This window comes from Gavialis gangeticus, unplaced genomic scaffold (assembly GCF_001723915.1).
Source record: "Gavialis gangeticus isolate Ggan-Ray unplaced genomic scaffold, GavGan_comp1, whole genome shotgun sequence".
Classification (NCBI taxonomy): domain Eukaryota; kingdom Metazoa; phylum Chordata; order Crocodylia; family Gavialidae; genus Gavialis; species Gavialis gangeticus.
The window spans coordinates 20,453,189-20,464,477 of NW_017729022.1; the positions used below are offsets into that span (position 1 = coordinate 20,453,189).

General features: G+C 38.5%; 1 protein-coding gene across 3 annotated transcripts in view; it reads right to left on the reverse strand.

Annotated features, from left to right (window-relative positions):
- Positions 1 to 11,283, reverse strand: part of FAM19A2 (family with sequence similarity 19 member A2, C-C motif chemokine like) — a 441,285-nt gene extending 430,002 nt beyond the window's left edge. For all 3 annotated transcript variants that reach the window (XM_019514636.1, XM_019514635.1, XM_019514632.1), the window contains exon 1: positions 11,092 to 11,283. The gene's annotated coding sequence lies outside the window, so the exon portion shown is untranslated. The remainder of the gene's footprint in view (positions 1 to 11,091) is intronic.
- Positions 11,284 to 11,289: the final 6 nt, after the last annotated feature.

Sequence of the window (11,289 nt, forward strand, 5' to 3'; positions counted from 1 at the left end):
AGCATACCTAGGCAGGACAGGAGGAGGAAGCCAGGCTTCCCACACAGTATGTATGGCTGGGGGTAGGAGAAGGGAAGAAGCCAAGCAGCATACTAGGCTGCCTACGGGGAGGTGAGAGGCCCTTGGTCTAAAACCAGTGCCTCATGGGGCACCTATACACATGCCAGACATCTGCTCCAACACATGCTAATTAGCACATGTTGAAGCAGACTTGAGTAACTTGAGTCTGCTGGAGCATACCAATTAGCATGCTCCAGCAGTTTCCACAGCCCATGTATTCAGTGTCCCTGCCCTTCAAAATAACAGGGGTGCTTTAACTAAAGTTTGAACAAGCTTTAATTCAAAATGGCAGCAGGGGTGCTTTTAACTGCAGGAGCACATGTAAAGATGCCCATGATGCCCCCTCTTCACTGTAGCCCATGCCTCATGTAGCCCTTAGCTGTCCAGAAGTTGGACAGCCCTCCATCCTCAACTCCCACTGAGCATTCATACAGAAATTAGTTTCTTTCTGAAAAATGGTTTGAGCACATTCTGAACGATCTGCAGCACTCAGACTATAGTTGCCAAAAATTAAGAACTAAATAGGCTTGGCAGAGGCAGATCATTGTAACACACTTACACATGATTCTGAGATTCCTGCTGAGGGTAGGTTTTGAGCTTATAGTGCCTGGAGTAGTTGCATTTGCAGCCACAACCTGCAAGTCATATGGGTCATGTGAAAATTGGCAAACTAGAGACCCTCCTGGCTGATTCCTCTCTGCACACATGCATTGCAATCTGCTTTGAGTGTGACCATTTAGCAAGCTTTAATTTATAGAGCCAAATTTTCCTTTAATAATATTTTCAATAATGTTTCCACAAAAGGTCCACAGGTGCTATACAGAATGAAAAGGATCAAGCAACTGAGACCAGGTTGGGGGGAGGGCATGGCAGACAAACAGGGTCCTGGTTTTGAGACCCTGATGTGCATTATGATAAAAAGGAAAGAAGAGGTAAAACCTGTAAACTTTAAGAAATTATTTGGGGGAAAGGGGGAGCTGCAATTTAGGAATTCCCTTGTTCAAAGGAACAAAGTTCAATGGATTACCCCAGGAGGCATAATAAATTTCAAGGCAGTCAAGTAAATATGTGAGTTTTAGAGTGCTTAGAAAGTCCAGCTTAAAAGTAGCAAGGATTTCTAATGCATAACTGTAACATAGCTGGCACTACAAACTATAATCAGAGTAGATAATCTTGTCTCAGAAGGAGGATTGCTGAGCTATGTAGTTAAGCCTTTGAAAAGTTTGCCATTAATCATAATTAAAGGGTCTTTGTATCTTCTGTGGTCAAGGTTCCAGAGAATGTAGCAAGGCGATAAAAACCTTCCTGTCTGTGCTTCAGCAAGTTCAAGAAACTGGTTTAGAAAGCAGGGGTAGCTGCTTTGGATCGGAAGGAAGTTGGCATCCAAAATGAACAGCTACCCATCTCAGAGAGAACTGCTTTCTGGAGACAGAAGTTTCCTGTATACAATTTACTCTTCTTTTTCCCCGCCTCTTCCTTTTTAAGCTGAAAATACCTTATCTAATGTTGTCTATGAGAAATGTAATTCTAGAGATAACAAGCAAACAGTTTCCTTTAACATAAACCCATGTTTTTTTAATATTTTGAGAAAGCATAAAGAACATATGCCTATAAGCATAAAGAACAAAAACCAAAAGTAAAGAATTTCTGAAGTATACTCCACCCCTTTCACTGTTGGTCAAGGGATGTTGACAAGTGTCCTATTTCAGTGATTTGCTGTCAAGATATGGTGGGTAAATAACAGTGGAAGCCAAAATACATAAATGAGAACTGGTGACTGCCTGTCAGATTCCCTATATATTATGTGGTTTACAGAATACACATTTAAATTCATGATATTTACTTTATGCCAATAACAATGTATAATCAATCACAATAGAGTGGATAGACCCATATATCAGTATCTTTTTGACTGAATAAATACACGAATATAATATAAAGCTAAACTCTAAGCCATGAGGCTTTTATTCTCTCATCTCTACTGAGTCATCCACTATTTTTCTGGAGTTTTTAATTAGATATCTATGTAATTTGAGAAATTGTTCTATTAAAATGAATGAGAGAGAGATAATAAATGAGAATTATACTCCAGAAATGGTAGTGTCTGTCCGATATATGTGGTACATAATTATTTGAAATTGTGTTTATCCTAGAAGTTACACAAAGTATTCTCCTATAAAATTCAGATTTTTTTTTAACCTTTTCAAAGCCAAAATAAATTGTGCAGTCATTTTAATTTAGGATGCTGTTAAAATAGCATCTGCAGTAATCTTGTATGTATTCTTGATGACAATGTGGTGGCTATTATACTGAAATAATGGTCTCAGAATTTCAGGATGCAAATACAATAAGACAATTCCCAAAGGATGCACATGGAGGCACGACATCCAAATAATGTCATTTCTATTGGAGAGTAGGTTTCAAATTAACTGTTTCTTTTTAAAGCTATAATTATCAGGAGAAATGATGAACTAAAAAAGGGGCATAATGTTTCATAGCTCATTAAATAGAAAATGTGTTGTAAATTTGGGAATCAGAATCACTTTCAGTTAAGTTTGAGTTGATGGGCTATGGCATACAAAAAGACTTTTTTTGGCAGGAAAGCTATTTGGTAATGCTGACTGCAGATTGCATTTGCTTGACATTCAGGAAGATCATATGACACCAGTGCAGATGAGGCAAGTTTATACAGTGAAGAGGAAAGGAAGGGCATGGAAAGAAGGATGAGAAGATGTTTGATAGTGGGTGGCTAAACAGAGCGATGAGGGGAGAGGGAAGTTTAAAATCAAGTGTCTATTACTTAAAGATTAAGACACAGAATTATAATAGCATGAATACATTGTATGTCGGCACATTTCTTGCAAAGGTCCTCTCAGAACTCTTACAGTTTATCTGGAAAATAATAGGCAATTTCCAAACTTCTCTAAAGACCCAAGCATCTATTTAACTGATGGACATTAATTGCTGTAAAAGGTGATATAAATCATATGCTGCATAAAAAGCCTTAGTACTGTTACAACAGTACATGATCTCAGATTTCAAATATGCATTTATAGTAGAAATGACCACCCACGAAGACTTTTTTTTTTAAAGTCTAGAGTCTTCCTATTTCTCTGAAGTATTTTGTGTCAGTCAGACTTGCGATATACCAAGAAACAGTGGGTGAATCTACACATGAAATTAGCACAACACAATAAATTGTGCTAGAGTTTACTGTTCTCAGGCACAGCATTTACACATGCCCCTGAGATCACAAAACGTTGAGTCAAGGCACTGCAGCCCCAGGTGGCAGGGGACCTCAGGGGTCAGCCTGCCAGCCCAGGGCTGCTCTGATCCAGCTCAATGCACTGCAGAGGACTACAGTGTGGGGCTAACCAGCCTGCAGCCCCCGCACTGTAGCACCCTTGTCAGCCCCATCACCATCTACACGTGCATTGCAGCAGAGTAAACTCCACCATAGGATATTACTTGTATCAGGCAGTACTAACCTACGGTGGGGTTAGTTAGTTTACTCAGGCTTAACAGCCAAAGTTGGCTCTGCACGTGTAGATGGAGATGCTTTATTGCAGAGCTAATTAGTTAACTCTGCAGTAAGTATCTTGTGTAGATGCTCCCAGTAAGTCATATATGCTCAAAAGCTAGAAGGTAGCAACAGTAAAGCCTCAGTTTGGGTTTTGTTTGTTTGTTTTCACTTATCCAATTATACCTATTGAAGGGGCCTGAAAGCACAGAGTGATGCATGCCATACTGCAAGTGTCTAGGCTTAGAGTTGCAGTCAGAATTCCAGGAGGGTTAAAGTGCAGGAAGTTTCAGGCATGTCATTGGATTCCTTCTTTTTGTTAACATGTGCCTCAGAATTGTTAAATGCGCCACACACAGGTGTAAATCAGTAAATGTGTTGCCACTGACAGAGTTTATAATAAAATAAAGGCAAATGTATAAGGAAACTTGTCCCATCTAGGGTTCAAGCTAACCGAGACCAATCCCTGGGTACAGAGGTCTGCCCTTCATTGTACAATCAGTTTAAATACGAGGCAGCCCTTAGATCGAGGGCCAGACACTTTGTCAGTGCCACAATCTAAACATACTCTTAATGCAGAGGGAAGAAATAGCCCCTGATTATAGCTTGTATAAATAAAAAGGGTCTTATAATGCAAAGCATCTGACAACCTTAACTACATCAATCTATAATATCTTGTATAAATATACTATGCATTATATTAAGATACATATACAATATTTCTTTGTCTCTGTTCTGGTAACATTACAAACAGGACGTATTTATTCCAGTCCCCAGGTGGCAAGATAAAAAAAAACAAAAAACTTGCAAACTTTAATTTCTGTATAGCGGGGATCTACATTATTTGTTAAAATCCACAGTTAAGTCAAGTCATTCTCAAAACAAGTTATATATAGCTACCACAATGCAAACATGCTGTTGCTTTCCTGTTGGAGTGCTATAACTGATTTTCTTCTTTAATTAAGTTGTAAATATGACCTCATTTCTCATGGGACTATCAATATCTTGTATACTTTCCCAGATGACAACATATAATTCTATTTCTACAGCAGTGACATTATTTCTGAACAATCATTAGGTTGTAATTGTAAATTTTAATACTATAATATATGTATAACCACCTTATAAAACTTACACCTTATAAAACCTTAGATTTTATTTCAAATCTTCATTTTCAATTCTTAAAGTGAATTTTATGTTTGTGAAAGGTGCCAGATTGACATACACACAGACTTTAAGTCAGTTTGTCTACAGAAAATGGACAGCAGTATCACTTTCTCAAAACCATCACACCCCTAATCACTGTAAACACCAAGGGATATTGGTGCTTGTTCATTGGATACTTGTTCAGAGCCCACCTCAGCAGAGTATTTAAGCATACAGTCAGCCTTAAGCACATAGTGGGCATGTGCACACATTTATTAATGCATTAGTGCAGATGAACACTTTTTACAGAGCGTTAATGCACATTAAACTAAATCTACTGCACATTAGCACGGTTTTTGCCAGCTGCACTAATGTGCAGTAGAATTAGCCTTCTGCTCATTAAGCATCTCATGTAGACGTGCCCACACAGACCTAGCACAGGTATTCACATACATCCGGTAAAGTAGGAATGCCAAAAGTCACCTGGCCCCCTGGGCATGATCCAGACACAAGAGCAGTAGTGACGTAGGCCAGATATACCCATGAGCCAAATGTTTGACACCCTTGCAGTAAAGTATGAGTTTAAATGTATTGTTTGAACAGATCTCAGTCTTCAGCCCTTCTGTGAACAGCACAAACAAGTATACCAATTTTTTGTCAGGTATAGTAGTAGTTTATTTTTGGATATTCATACAATGGAAATCAGACTAAGACAACATACAAATTGACAGACAACCTATTGGCTTTCAGTCCATACTGGACTCAGTTCACATTTTGCCAGTAACCTATATATATGAAAGGAATAAAATTTCATTATCTAACCTCTAGGCCACTGATATCCCTGTTACTTGTAGGTTACAGTGTCATTAAATGTAATAATACAGCAGCTTCCTATAAAGTATGATAAAACATAGGACTGAGGCCCATGGAATCTAATTTTGTATAAGTGATGCCCACTCTAAAACCTCATGTTGTGTGATTACTATGCCATCATTACTTAGAAAAAAGTGTATAAAGTATTTATATATAACACTCTAGACAACTGCAGTTTAGTTTTACTAAGTCAATAATAACAAAGTACAGTTCTAATACAGTATTAGGAACAAAGCAGTTAGATCATGGCCAGATCATTCATTCCCCTAGTCCAGCAGTGGGCATCAGCTGCTTCAAAAAAGAGAGACACTACAGTGGAGAGTTACAAGAAAATCAACCCCATGCAAAGTGTCCTCCTAGTCCTCAAGAGTTAGAGACTGATTCATGTCCAGAAATAAGAGATTTTTCTAAACATTCAAAACCGATTTAATATTTACTATGGTAGTTCTGAAAATTCTTGCTGCTCATGTAAATGAGCAAGTGCACAAACACAATGGAAAAAAAGGATTACTCATTTGCAGAGTTGATGTGGCTCTCCCTGTCGTAAATTCATGATGTAGGCATAAGAGATTACTCACCATCCAGCTTTTTAAAAAGCCTTTTGTGTTTTCAAATATCATTCACAATCTATCGTTCTCTCTTATCATTGTTGAGTAAGATGCACAAACTACAATGCTAATGCAGTGGCATACTAGTGTTAAGAAACCCATACTCACGTTTCATATTATGAAAGTCAACATTAAGATGTCAAATGCAGCTACTGGAACAGATAAGCTATTAACATGGTAAAGATTATGAGGCTGAATGACCTTTATAACAGGAAGTTAACCCCATTTCTCATCTCACACGCATTCAATTATATAAGCAACCACTTCCATGCTGCAAAAGAAACAGGAGCTTTTCCGGCCAGTGCTAACTCACGTGAGCAACTTACTAGCATGTAGATGTTTGTAGATCAACTCCATAGGAAACAATTTTCAAAGAAAATGTGTACAAGTCCTATGTCCTGCACCTGCTACAAATCATTCTGCAGATGCACATTCTGATGCACCAGAAAAGACAAAGCTAACTAAGAAAGCTTGTTTGGATACTTCTCTCCATTTAGTACGCTTAGGATAATGTCCCACTGTAACTACTACAGTAAAGCATGATCTCATTATTATTTTATCTCTTTTCCTCTAAAGTTGTTTTGAGAGATGCTGCATGAAAGAAGGCATACAAAAATCAATTGAATTGTGTATCTATGGACGTGACAAAGCTTTGCACTATAGTCATGGAAGAGTGCTTTAGGCCATGTGATTATTTTGTGTTCTCCTCTGATAGAAAAAAAATAACTGACATAGTGATAAGAAGTGGCTGGAGATGTTGATTTGCAGAATTTGAGCATAGGAATCACTACCCCTCTATGCTCAGTCTGGAGCAGAAGGAAATGGGTCTACAGACTGTTACAAGGAAAATGAAATGATTATTTTAGTAGTGACGTTACTATTTGCCATATTATCAAAGGTGCATGCTAGCTGAAACTTAAATCTGATCTTAAAGGATTTAATTATAATATAATATTATAATATATATTCTTAGAATTTGCAAAAAAACTTGGGACTAATTCCCTGCTAAAGTAAACTGGCACAGATCTGTAGGTAGGCATCTTTTTTTAAATCATGTGCTTAGTCTATAATTTGAATGCTAAGTATTGCTTAAAGTGTGTTGAATACAGCATAGTTCAAAATTTAAGATGCATCTCAATATCATAGCACAAATAAATAAGAAACAGGACCAGTTTATTGGGAGCCAAAATTGAACTGCTTGCATTTACATCTTTGTTGCCTAAGCGATCCTCCAAAATAACAGATCTAGAAATACTAAATACTCAGCCAGTGTGAATTGTCATACATCCATTTAAATTAAAGCTATGACTGTTTTCATCAGCTGAGAATCCATCCCATTTATCTTAAATTGCAAAGTCAAGGGCAGAAACAGGTTAATATCCACCAGGAGCTGATTGGGGATCCTTCTGCTATATCCATCTGAACACAACTTCTATTTCCATTCTTTAAGAATGTTTCAAAAGGAAAATGAAATTGAAGTACATGTATTTTCAAATGAAATGCTATTTCTACCAGACTTACACAATGTTACAAAAACTGATGGCTGTAAAACAATGGAAGTGTCAGTAGAGCCTTTCATATAAGTGAGATGTTTAAATATAGACTGCACATGTGAGACTGAGCATAAATTAATTAGATTTGTGGGGTCTTCAGTTGTGCTGGCCTTCATATCATTGCAGAGTTCTTGTTTGCTTTATTTGCTTTATCTGATAATGTTTGACTAATATATATATTTATGGATTGTATTTGTAAATGCCACCAGTATAATCACAAGAATAGAATATGTTCAATGTTTTTAGTATGTTGATTCTGGAAGATTTTTTTTTCTTTGACTTTCAGTATTTAACAAGGGAAACATTGGTGCATTGATGAATAAAGTTTCATATTTTTTGAATTTTCAATGAAAAGCCAGATACAGAATAATGTGACTTAATGAGGCATTTCTAATAAAATACTGCAGAAGTTAAAACAGACACATACAACTGTTTGCTCACTGGTAGCCCTATAATTTACAATATTTTTTCAAGATGGTGCTCAAATTTTTTCTACGAAAGTACTAAATGAAATGATTTCTTGTTTTTCACACTTAGTGGTAATGTATTAGACTGATAAACATTTAGTATTTTACTATTATTTGAAATAAGTAAAACCTAAAACATACTGGTCCTTAATAATCTACTTCTAATTGAGTATTATGCTTAATGCAATTACTTAGCAACAATAAATCCACAAGAAAAATACTATTACAGCCTTAAGTATTAAATGCAAGTGTGGAGGTGCTCACATTTGAAAAAAAAATGCCTAGGTATTTTACACTTAGGTACACTGTGTTTGGAAAGAGGTCCTTTAATCAGAAGTCTCAATAATGCATAAAAAGAAAAAGTATGTATTATTCCTTGAAAATATAATCATTCTACCAGCTCTAGTGGTTAAATTATGAAACTTGTTGGGTATTAAATGCTGTTTTGTAACCACAAAGAAATAAGTTACCTCATCTGCATTAACATAACTACAAATGAGGTTCAACAAATCTTTACTTTGAAACTTGACATTATAACTTACTTGCTAATTTAATCTATATCCATCTATATGAACACACCTCAGTTTTCAGCTCTAGTAATTCCTCCATATACTCCCCACTGGCATTATCAGCGGCAGTACATGTACCTAGATATAAAACTGAAATCCCTTGGTATCTCTGAAGAAACACGCAAAAGTGTTACACTGCATGTCAGATGTGACAAAATACACTTCCCAGATTTCTTCTCATTCTCTGATTAACAATGATGCGACAGGAATCCAGATTTTACTTCAAAGTCTCCCACTATGAACTAGACAACATATCTAAATTCATTCTTTCAAAAGCCCTCCTGTGTTCAGATTATATATAGGAGTTGATTTAAGTATTTTGTGAATAGTGACCATGATCTGACACAAAACTATTTATGAAATACCCTCAACCTCAAAATAATGGTACTGAAATACTTTACAGCATTGGAACTTTGGAAATTAGGGCTATATTAAGCTGTAAAATGAACCTGTGTTCAAATGAACATCACCAATATAAGACCAAAGCTTGGTAAGAAATATATCAAGGTGAAATTTATGTGACTTTACCATCACTGTACAAATAATTATGAAATTATTTTTAACAAAGGCATCAATGGTTACATGCACTATGCTTTTCTTTCACAATACATTTGAAGTTATTTTACATGGTGAATGTATTTAATAGTCTTAAAAGTATGTCATATTTCTCAAGCTTTACAAACCATATTCCAGATAGTATGGGATGTTGGGAACCTAAAGTATTATTTGGTTTAGTTTTCTTTACTCTGTAACTCCACAAAGGAATCTTAATTTAACAATTTGCTTCTGCTTGCATCACCTAAAATAGTACCCTTAAAGTGTTAACTTGATACCAGTCTGACTGTTAATATCTAAAACCAGTTTGTAAAACACAGAAACTAGATAACAATTATCATTTAGTCAATAGTAATTTAAATTTATCCAGTGCTGGGAGAGGACCCTAAGACCTTGAATGTTTTATGGGGTTTTTAGTGCTAGGGGTTGAGTTTGTTTATTATTTAAATTAACAGTTCAAAGCAAGACTCCTTAATTACAAAGCCAATATTTGGTGGGGGGGGGGAAGAGAAGGGATTGGTGGTTGTTTTAAAGCAAATTAATACTCTCCAAGTGAAGGTTGGGAAAAGGCAACTGTAACTACACCTATAATCCCAGGTGCTTCAGGCATTTTTTTTTAACTCCTGGTAAAGATGAATACAATACAGACATGCATGATAACTCTGCTCTTAGCAGGGCACTGAAAGCTACTGCTTTTTTTCTGCTGTGTCCGTATAGCCCAAGCATCTGTTCCCATAGCTTTTCAGGAATACAGCAGGGATTTCTAAACTTTTTCTCCTTGCAAAGGTATAACTGGGGGGAGAGGGGAAAAAGACCTTCCTGCTGTGAAAAAGCACAGCTCTGTACCGCAGATTTCCTAGTTACATTAATTCACTGAAATGGGACGAAACCAAAGCAAAGCAGATGGGCAAGAAACCTCATGTTGCAGACAGGTAATTTGGGGGGAGCATTAGGCTCTGAAAGAAACAAAGCCAGACGCTTTATAGCCCCCCCCCCTTTTTCTCCCCCCCCCCCTTTTTTTTTAGTCATTCGGCAAATGATTCCTCACTCTTTAACCTCTCCTCCAAACCATGCAGGAAAGCGATGGGGCTCCAACCAAAACACATCTCCGGCTAGGATGGCTTTCTGGAAGTGATCAGCCACACTCTTTATGAAAAGAGTTAGGCAGAGACATGGAGGGCCGCCCTAAAACCTCCACCCTCCTGCAGAAATTGCCGGAGGATGAAATAATCCAAAATGGGATGTGGGGAAGCTTGAAAGAAGCGACTTGACACATCCCATTGATCCTCCCTGATGCAGGACTCACTAGGCAAGTGCAGCCCCGGGGAGCGAAATGAACCCGTTCTCGAGGCTTTGCTTCAACTTTCTCAGCTGCAGCGGGAGGAGGGGAGGGGGGGAAGACTCATTAGTTCCTTTAAATGCCCCCCCCCGCCCTATTGCCCTCGATCCAGCCCCCTTCCCTAGAACTTCTCCCCTCCCCCTTCCCCCCCGCCCCTCTCCAGCTGGCATCGGCTACTACAGGGGCTGCCCGGTGTCCCCCTCCCCTCCCCAAGGACTCTGGCATGAAGGGGCCACACGCAACGTGGTGTTTCCGAGAGGGGGGAAATCCCCCTTACACACACACACACACATACCCCAGACACAGACACACACACGTACCCTAGCAGCAGCAGAAGGGCGGGGGAGCCGGAGAGCAGCGCACAGGAGCCCGCACATCTGGAGCCGGCCCCTCTCACCTACCTGCAGCCCCGCGTCCTCCTGGAACCGCCTAGCGATCCTCCTTCAGGCTCCGGGGGGAAACTCCAGTCTTATCGCCCTGGCATCGCTTACCAAATCCCAGTCCTCGCTCGGCATCCAGGGGCATGGATTTGTTTGGGGTGGGGTTTTTTTGGGGGGGGGCTAGGCGCGAAGGGAGCGTGGGGGGGGGCCTCCCCTCTC